The 10397-nt window shown below is 39.9% G+C and overlaps 1 long non-coding RNA gene across 2 annotated transcripts; it reads left to right on the forward strand.

Annotated features, from left to right (window-relative positions):
- Positions 1-6282: 6282 nt before the first annotated feature.
- LOC111927507 (uncharacterized) lies at positions 6283-10064 on the forward strand. 2 transcript variants are annotated; one of them, XR_015282492.1, is made up of 4 exons: positions 6283-6496; positions 7168-7246; positions 8687-8751; positions 9310-10064. It is a non-coding gene; the product is annotated as an uncharacterized LOC111927507 (long non-coding RNA). The 2 variants fall into 2 exon arrangements; XR_002863590.2 differs by lacking the exon at positions 9310-10064 and having other exon boundaries at positions 8687-9303.
- The last annotated feature ends 333 nt before the right edge of the window (positions 10065-10397 follow it).

Here is a 10397-nt window from a genome sequence, read left to right on the forward strand (position 1 = left end):
TGGTAATTGGACACCTGTGCTAGCAGATTTTGGCCAAATATGCTCATTTTAAGCAGTCCCATTCTGGTTGCCTTGACCTGATCCTTGCTTTCTGTGACACAAGTAGAACTTTAATCCTTCAGTCAGGGTTTCCTCCTCTGTTTCCCTCAGCCCTGTCCCCAAATGTCCTCAATGGCTAAATCCTGAGCTTTCTGATCCCTGTTACAGTCACTGTAGGTGTCCCTAAATTTGGACCCAGCTATTTCCAGCCAAGAAGTCTTCCCAGCATGCCAGCTTCACACTGCAGCATCAATTTTCTGTTCCCATAGTGTCCAACCATATCTTCAGTGGAAGTGGGATCAGCATGACAGATATAGCTGGGTTCAGGTTAAAGCCCTGACAGACTCCAGATGCCTGCTGTCATAATTAAAATAAACCCCACCCTCATAGGTAAAACCCAGTGATCCACACTAGTCTACTCAGGATGAGTTTTTTAAATCCCTTGAAATAATTGATGTTCTCAAACAAAGTGAGGTTTTGATCTTAAAGAAAATAAAAGGTATTCTAACAAAGAATGTCTAATTTTGAAAAGCTGAAAGTTGCTTTTCAAACAATTCTTCCCTGGCCCTGGAACAGGCAGCCCTAAGACTAGTTGTTTTATGGTGAAACATCTTCAGTAAGAAGTATTTAGAAAAGGAACCACAATGCCTCAAGACAGACATGATTCAATGATTTCCCAAAACAGGGATTTTAAATAAATATTGCATTACATCTTTCTGGTTTTGTTTTGTTTTTATAAGCCATCAGTAACATACATGTAGCAGCTTCCAGGAAGGATATGCAGGTAGTGAATTATCCATAAGAAATGACCAGGGGCTGAAAGCTCAAAGCTTCCCTCTTTCCTTGAATTACCTGGCTGGCAGGCTATAACAAACATACATGCCACCCACACACTGTTTTAAAAGAGCATTATTAAGGTTGCAAATCAATTCTTAACTCAAAAATGAACCTTAAATCATTTTCCTTGTGTGTATGAATTATATAATTCTTTAATTAAATGAACAGCTTGTATGTTTTCTACCACCTCATTCAGAGTGGATGGTGTGCTCCTAATTCAATATTTTGTTCTCTGCTTATTATCTGAGGTGTGACCCCAGGCCTTATTTACAGTAAAAATCTCATTCTGAAGACAGAATTATTAATTTCCTTGTGGCTTCTCCTGTGGGGCTCATCACTATAGGATCCAAGGGATTCACAAACATTCACTCATCTCTTCCCAAAACAGTGGAGGGGATGCTGTTGCCTTTGCTGATCTTTCAGAGAAGCAAAGCACAGAGGGATGGAAAATGGGATTTAGGGGGACACAGTATGAGACACATGCCCTGACCGTGGCTGAAGCTGGGAATGACAGCTGCTGCTGCTGCAAGGATCTTATCAGATACCTGGAAGATGAGAAATGCAAAGTTAATGACTTGTAGGAAGAGTTTAGCTTCAGTGGCCAAAGATGGGTTAAACAAACACCAGGATAAATGTGAATCCAACTCTAATTTAACCAAGAGACCATCCATTCTTGTCTTACAGCCTTAATTTTCTAGTCTTCCCTCACCATTTTCATGCTTCGAAAGCACTGAGGGCAGGACTTAAAATGTTTCCTTCATTTAGGATGTCAGGTCCCAGAGCAGACCCTCCTTGCACTGAGACAGAGGGCAGTGAGAAATGCAGGAAGTCCTCAAGCCAAGAAAATCTGCATGAACACCACTTAGACACAAGAAACCAAACCATTAAAATTCAGTGATTCCTAATCTTTGCATCATCCTGCAGTTAACATTTACTGTTTTATTTCCTAGGCTTTTATGAAGACAGTCTGAAAAAATTGATTTGGCCAAAGGAATTATGCTCCTGGCACCCACAAGGACCATCAGCAGGGTTGGAGCCTCTCAAGCACCTTCTTGGACTTCTTCATTTGAGATAACAGAAGAATTGGGCAGAGGAAGACTTTGGGGAGGTTGCTCAATCAATGTCTTTAAAACTGTGTGAATTGTGGTTTTTCAAAAGCCTGAAACTTTGCCAAATCTGGGCAGATTCTCACAGGGAATGCAAAAGACTCATCTCAACCATAGTAGCCAGCCAGCTGTAAAATTTGAGATTCCAGTTAGAAATCAAAGGCAACCGTGTCCAGAACTTAACGCAAAAAAATAATTTAGCCTTCTTGCAAATGGCTATTTCACCCTAAATTTCTACAAAAAGTAAAAAAAAAAAAAAATCAAATATAAACTAACAACCAAAATGGAAAATTTTGATTCCAACACAGAATCTTGGGCAAGACACAAAAAATTGGAAATTAGAGTGTTTTAATAGTATTCATTGTGCAATTCTAAGTTATTGTGACAGAGAATGTTTATAAGTTTTTCTTTTCATCTGGAACAAGGACATAACCTGAGAGATGCTATGTCACACCTTTTACCTGTGCTTTGTTTGCTTGAAGCAATGCAGACTAATCAGAAAATGTGATCCATTTATCAGGTGGTTCAGTATCTCTACTTGACTTTGTAGTACTTTGACATCTCTTATTAAAATGTTGAGAGGAGTATATGCAACAAAAACCTCAGATTGTTACTATATCTGTTCCCACTCCCACTCCTGGATGAGACATTGAGTCAGCCAATTCCTTGATGGTTTCTAGTAATTTTCAGAGGTGTGAAAAGATTACAGTTCCCCCACATCTGACTAGCCCAACTAGAAAATCACACATCTTTGCTGCACAAATATGATCTGAGTTGCCAAACTGGAAACCTTGTGACTGAAAATGCTTGACTTGTTTTTGAGATGTTCAAGGCATTATCTTGTCTACACTGTGCAAAAGCCATTGAGAAATTTAAGTACTTTTTTGATGCCTGGCCAGGTAGCTCTATGGTAGGTCAGGGGCTCATTTATTGTTGGTTGTTGCCACTAGGATTCCTTCTAAAGAGCAAATGTCACCTGCAGTAGGACACGGGGCAAGGATCAGTTCCTGCACGCCCAGGTGCAGCACCTCCCTTACCCCGTCAGCTGCCTGCCAAAATCACCATACAAATGAGACCTACCCTGCACACAGCAGACAGAGCAGGGAGCAGAGGAGTGCCAGGAGGGATTTGCAGGTGGAAAAGGTTAACATCTCCCTGTGGGGTCCTGTTGCATGCTTCTGAACAATCCTAGCACAGACTGGGGTGCCTCTGCTGGATTTCTCTGCTGCCAGAGAGGTGGCATTCCCAAACCTGTGTGCAGTGCCAGCATGGAAGTCACCTGTGAATGGCTTTGGAGTGAGTAGCTGGAGAGCCCTAGCTTGATCATTTGGGTATTATTTTCATTTACATTCTTCTCATACGCCAGCTGATTATTATTGGATGTGTAAATCCAATAATGTGCAATACATGTTGTTGGCTGCAGCTGGCTGGTAGTTGGGTGGGGTTAGAGAGTATTTTTTTAAGAAATCTTTTTGATGTTTTGCGACAGAAATGAGGATTTGTTACAAAATCCCTTTTTTTTTTTTATCTTGGTATAAATGAAACACTCCCAAATTCAGATTAAACACATCAAGTGTTCTGAATATTTTCCCCATGATGCAGATTGCCAAAGCATTTGAATTTTGAGCAGTAATGGGTTTTTCTCTCCCCCATGTTTTCAAGTTGATGCCAAGCAAAAAAAAAAAAACCAACAAAACATTTTGCCCAGTACTAGCTGGGAGATCATTTAGATAGATGCTCTGTCAACAACATCCATAGAATTTATCCCCTAGGGTGTTATATCTGTGTTTCTCAAGCTCTACTATATCACAGCTTGCAATATCCTTTGGAAAAACCATAGGTAGACCACTGAATTAATCAGGTTTACTTGATTTTTGCCCACTTGAACTGGAATAAACAAAACAAATACTAGTGTCTAAAGCAGAACAACTGCATGTCTCTCTGATGGATTAGGAAATCCAAGAAGTATGGTTTTTTAAAGCACGAACAATGGAGAGCTGACATTGCAAAAGGCCTGATAAATGATACTATATTGTTTTCTTTTCAGTGCTTTCCACCACTGCCCACTTGCTTCAAGCCCTAAAGACCAGCTCCAGAAAAGAAAATCTTGATGTTAGTGAATGCAACATCTTACAGTGGAGCTCGATGATTTATATAGTTGCTCTGTAATTAAAACCCCTCAATCTGGATGCCACGTTCTGTGAAGAGCCTTTCTAGACTTTTAGAATATTTGTGAGGAGATTTATTCATGGTATTAAAGAGCAAACTTCTGCTAGCAGTGGAGTATTTAAGTCATCTAGGCACCCAACAATATTTTTCCCAGTCATCTGAATTGAATCTCCAAGGATGTGCTCCTGAAAATAATGAAATAATAAAAAAAACCCCAAAAAACCAGCTGTTTTAATACATGGTTAAAAGCAACCAATAAAATAGTTCATTTTCCCTACCTCTGATACACTTGCAAGTTTAGCTCTGTAAAGGTTAAATAATTGTTTTAACCTGATCCCTCTATGACTCTCCTCTACCTTGTGGGAAAACTCCTGTAAGCTTATTGTAAACATAATTATGCTGTGTGGGCTTTTCATTAATCTACCAAAAAACCACAAGATGACATGCATCAGACTGGTTTTTTTTCTCTTTCTGGAACTTGCCTCTACTTGCAGTTGCAGCAAGATGCTTATTTGTATAGTCTGAGCTTTTTTTGCAAATATACCATGAACTAAATCTTTGGTTTTTACATTCTGAGAATTAAACAGGAGTCATCCCAGGGTTAATAATAACAAGTTTAATACAGACCCACCTCTGTAGCTATTACATGATGGACAGAAACCTCTCGCCCTCCTGTTCTTGGGCTTTGTTGGCAAGTCAAGCCGTAATGTATGAGGTGAGAATGTGAAATACAAAGAGTGGAAGTTACTTTGAGCAATAATGCTGAGTGAAGAGACACATTGCACAGTGTCTTGGTGGCAGGGTAGCCTGCTGATTTACATGCAGTTTGCAAGCTCCCAGGTGAGGATCCTCTACCTCGCATGTGGCAGGAGCTTCCTTTCCATACTGATGCCAAGAGACCCAAAATTACTACCCCAGAGCCATCTGAGCACACAGTCAAGGCTATTCTGCAGGGAAGCAATTGGGACATCTGGGAGCCATTGGTTTCTCCACCTTCTAAGGACTTTTGGAAAGTACTTTCTGCTTTCTAAAGTATGTGATAAATATCTGGCGGCTCTTTTGGGATTTTGGGTTAAGATAATTGGAAAGGAATGGATTATTGTACTGGGTTTGTGGTGGGTAACATGGACTTTCAGGGTGTGTTCATTAAATATAGGTTAAACCCAAGAATATCCCAGTTTTCACATATCTACAGGCTAGTTGGGCTGTCTTCCTCTGCTTTCTCCTTTTCCTGTCAACCACACAGGGTTACTCCAACAGCTCAATCTCTCCCACATTCCAGCAGTTGCCTGTTGTAGAGTAGCTGATGAAAGACCAGAGCTGGAAATCACCCTACAATGTAAGGCCTATTTCCCTTCACTGTCTTCAATAATTAGGAAAAAAGCAAAAGAGTGTAACACTTGTTTGGTTGCCTAAAAGGATGTTTGGAACACAAAAGGATAACATTGGAAAAAAAGCTTTAAATAGACCATGTTACATATGGCTTTAAACTGAAAGAGTAAATTTAGATGGGCTATTAGGAAGAAACTTCATTGTGAGAGTTCTGAGATAATGGAACAGGTTGGGCAAAGCAGTGTGGAAGCCCCATCCCAGGGAGTGTCCAGGACCAGGTTGGATAGAACTTTGAGTGGAAAGTGTCTCTGCCCAAGGACAGGGGTCGAACCCAACCAGTTCATGGCTGGAACGAGAAGAGTTTTAAGGTCCCTTCCATCTCAAACTGTTCTAGGATTCTATGATTCTATGATGTACTGAAATAATGGGTACAGATCCCTTTTGTCACCAAAGAGAAGGTGCAACCAGTGCTAGAATATGCTTTACAAAGTGAGTTTGTCAGCATGGCCTTTCACAGACAGCAGGACTCCAGAATGGTTGCACCTGAAGCAGCTCTGATCCCAAAGCAGCAAGGGGCTCTCTGAGGGCAGCCCAGCACTTCCCACACACTTAGGGACCTAACAAAGCACTCGACTTTCAAATCTGGGCTGGCTCCTCTCCAGCTGAGCCACTGCAGCCTCTGCAGAGGCCAGTGCAGAAAACCCCACAGCTGGTGCTCCTGGGGTGGGAGCAGGGGCAGGAGCCACCTTGTTCACAGCATCCAACAAGATGCATAATTCAGGTCAGCTGCTGCAGCTACAACAACACAGATGCTGCTTCCAACCCTGTATCACTGAGGTCTAGGTGAAAAGCAGCAAATAAACTCTAAAAATGCCTTTATTTTTAATCCCACATTTGGGATTCAGAGGTTGGGCTGCAGCTGACCTTGAAACAACAACCATATCATCATCTGCAGACAAAAAAATGAAAGCACACAGGCTCCCAGTCTGCCAACACTGCTACAGCCCACATGGGTAAGGTGGGGACAGGAAACTGCACTTCAGGACCTTCCTCTGCAAATCAAAGTATTTAGGTCTCCCATGATGTCCTAAAGCTGGGTAACTCTGTGGGCCAGAGTTGGTAAGTGGGAATTGCAATGCCTGTGAAACAGCACGAGAGAAAAATTGCTGTCGTGGATTTTTTTAGAAGAAATCCTGCCAAAACAAATTAAACCTTTTCTGGCACAGCAGCAGGCCTTTTGGATAAGGGAGAAGCATAGATGTTTTATCTTGCCTCTAATAAGCTTTTGATATTGTTTTAAACACTGTTCTTTGGATCAAGTCAAAGGGATAGTAAATGGGAGAGGAGAAATTGCTGAGAAACTAAAGGCTGACAATACTACACTCTCTACCAAGAAATATGTCAAGAACAGTAGTCTCCTGTGGTAATATTCAATCCCCTCATGAATTAATTGGAGAGAGAAAACTCATTAAGTACAAGGTTGATAAATATGCAGGCATCCAAAAGTGAATTCTGAAAGTATATTCAGGGACCAGAGTAGAATTAAAATAATTTTCACAAAATAAAACAAAGACTGGTAAATGGATGCTATTTGACAAGGACAGTAGGGAATCTTATTAATAAAATGTGATATACTCCTGCTTTACTTGGTTTGGCTAAATTTAAATTGAATTACTCTGTTCAGTTTCAGAGAGATGTAGTCCATTGGTAGAAGACACACAGAAGTCCAACAAGAACAGTAAAAAGGCTAGAAAATGCAACCTGTAAGTGGAAGGAATTGGGATTATGTAGACTTTCTTTAGAGAAGATTGCAGGCAGATATGATACTGTTCTTCACATATATGAAATTAAGAATAAAGAGGAAAGGAATAAAATATCCCCATGTCCTAGTGCAGGTAGAACAAGAAGTAATAAGTTTAAATTGCAACAAGAAAGATTTAGGATAGCCTGTGGGAAAAAATGTAAACATAAATGTAATTAAGTACTGAGATGGATTGTTTTGCAAGGCTGTGGAATCTCCAGCACAGGAGGTGTTCAAGAACAGGTAAAACAAGCATTTGTTGGGATTAATACAGCTATCACTTACCTAAGGCTGGTTTCCCACAATAGACTAGATGACTTTTCAAGGCTCCTTCAATCCTTTTACAATTTTGAGAGGGGAATAAGCTGCAATGTGTTAACTACAGCACTGTAAATATGGAGCAGAGCTCTAAGAGTATCCTTATTTCTACTCCTAACATGTGACTTGATTAAAATACTCCTTTTTCCACAATGGTCTTCCTTAACTTTTAATTGCTTATCCTCTAAGTTATTATATTATACTTCTAAGTATCTTTGTTTCAAAAATTTCTTCTGTGCAGGTTTCATAGACCAAATTATATGGGTCAGTGAGATATCAGCTAGGGTACAAAATAACATGAGGGGGTTAGAAGAAGATGATCATAATTTCTTAAAATCCCCACTATCCTAAATAACAATTTTATATGAATACTAAGGACTTCTGAATTTCCTTCCCCTCTAAGACAGGTTTTTCATTAAATATTCTAGTTGAGAATAATAGCTTTAGCTCCTGGATAATAGTGTTCATGTCTTGAATTACACTGTTTATATTCAATGAAATTGAAAATTTCATTGTGGTGGAGCAGCAAAATCAATATAATAAGTACAAAGAAGATTCAACCCACAAACCAAAACAAAACCATGACAGAGAGGATTTTTGCAGACCTTGGCAGAAGTGTAGAATGCAAAAGGCAATGCAGTTTTGGATGTGACCTTAGTACTGTATAATTGTGTGTGTGTGTGTGTGTGTGTGGATATGCCTTAGTTGAATGTTGGTATCTAACAATGTTCCTTGGATGAACTGAATATTGTCCTTCTCCTGTCATCTGGAGCTCATGCCACAAATGAAATTCCTCTCCTCTTCTGGACTGCTTGCATATTTGAGTGACTGATTACTGTGCAAACAGAAAGAGATGTCCTGCCCTGGGCAGTTATGAGGAGTGACTCTGAGGAGCAGGGTGGATGCCAAACACATTGCTCTGCAGATCTTTTCCCTGCTTTCTTCTCATTTTGGATGCAGTACTGGTAGATTATACTTAATATGTATTTTGAAACTAATTAAGTTTGACGGTTTATTATGCATCTAAAAAGGCAAATGTCTAATTTCCAGTTTTTAATATTCTATTTCATATTTTCCTTTGCAGATTGCTAGTGAAAGCACTTTAACTGGAAAGACTATGACACATCATCTCAAGAAAGAAAGATAAGGGTGATTTTTTTTCCCCACATTTGCAGAAATTTTTCCATACACTTCTTTGGATTGAAAAGCCTCATCTTTGGGATACATACCACAAGGCAGAAGGATAAACCAAAATCCTCTTTGGCTGTTATTGCAGCATGTTGCAGGAATCCCCTATATCCTTTGGGACAGAGCAGAAAGCATTGTAACAACATTTCAAAGGAAATAAAGCGTGCAGAATGTACTACCCCAAAATGAACCTCACCTATAGTGGCTTCCTAGACCTTAGAGGTGTTCAGTTGCTGTTTTTCATAAGCACCACTTTGATGCCCCCTGTTTTGCCTTAGGTGTTGGCTGTAGATTTTGCTGGCTTTGCAATTGTGCTTTTAAGTCAGTGCAGGCATTTTCCACTGACTTTATTGGTCATGGGATCAGCCCTATAAGAACGTATCCAGCTTTATGAGAATTTCATTAAAATAATGCACGTGGGTCCAGACCATCTCACCTGACTCTCAAGCCCACAAGGGTGAGGTATGTAGGTAATTAGATGGGGTTCCCTGATGCTGACAGATTATTTCTCTTTTATAGATGATTTAGGAAACATTGAAGGAGAATTACATTCAACACATTCAACACATCATAGAGGTAGGATGAACATACCTATGTATGTCAATACCTGTGCAACTGAAAACCCAGCTAGGAGCTGAGAGACATGGAATCACAGAATGGTTTGGGTTGGAAGGACTTTGTTCCACCCCCTACCATGGGCAGGAACACCTTCCACCAGACCAGGCTGCTCAAAGCCCCATCCACCCTGGTCTGGAACACTTCCAGGAAGGGGGCAGCAATCACTACGGATGCTACTGTCTCTCTGAAGTGGACCTAGAGGAATTCTCTGCAGGAACTTGGAATGTTTTTGCAAGTCATGCAATATTTTATCATGCAAAGAAATTTCTCCATAGTGCTGTATGTCTTTAAGATATGATAGCCCCTGTGATTTGTTAATATTTACTATTTTGATTAGTTTAATACTTTAACAGATACAAGGAGGACTAAGGAGGAAAATAACATCCAACCATGGCCAGAGATGAAAGATGCTGTAAATTAAAATAAGAAATAACATCTCAGACCCATTGTCTTCAGCTTCTGTATTGCCTCTAAAGGCTTATCCTTTTGCAAAGCCCTTGTCATGAATTAAATACCTTCTCCATGAACTGTAAGAAGGAAAAGATAACTTTGAAAGCTTTCTCCACTGGAAGTCATAGAGAAAATGTGTATTCAAACTGGGCACAAGGTTGTGTAGGATGGGGATCAGGAGCCAGGTGCTTTGGATAATATTTTGATGCTGGTCTTGTCATCTCTGTAGTACACTGAACATTTTGAGCTAGAGAAAGGCAGCCTCTCTTTTTTTAAATGCAAATGCTATAAAAATTAACTCTCATTTATAATACTGACCCAGCACAGTTTTCTGATTAATAAAAAAGTCCTGTCTTCCTCCAACATATTGATTGCTCTCAAGAGAAGAACAATTGAATACTCCCTTATCATCAGGAGTGAAGTCATCTAAATTTTGCTTAAGGATGCTCATACTATTTGCCTCAAGATCCTTTGAACCAAAATCCTTCCTGGCTATTTATTCTTTGCCTAAAACAATGCCTCCTTCAATTCTTATGCTG

Source organism: Cyanistes caeruleus, chromosome 2 (genome assembly GCF_971803275.1).
Source record: "Cyanistes caeruleus chromosome 2, bCyaCae1.hap1.1, whole genome shotgun sequence".
NCBI classification, from domain to species: Eukaryota; Metazoa; Chordata; class Aves; order Passeriformes; family Paridae; genus Cyanistes; species Cyanistes caeruleus.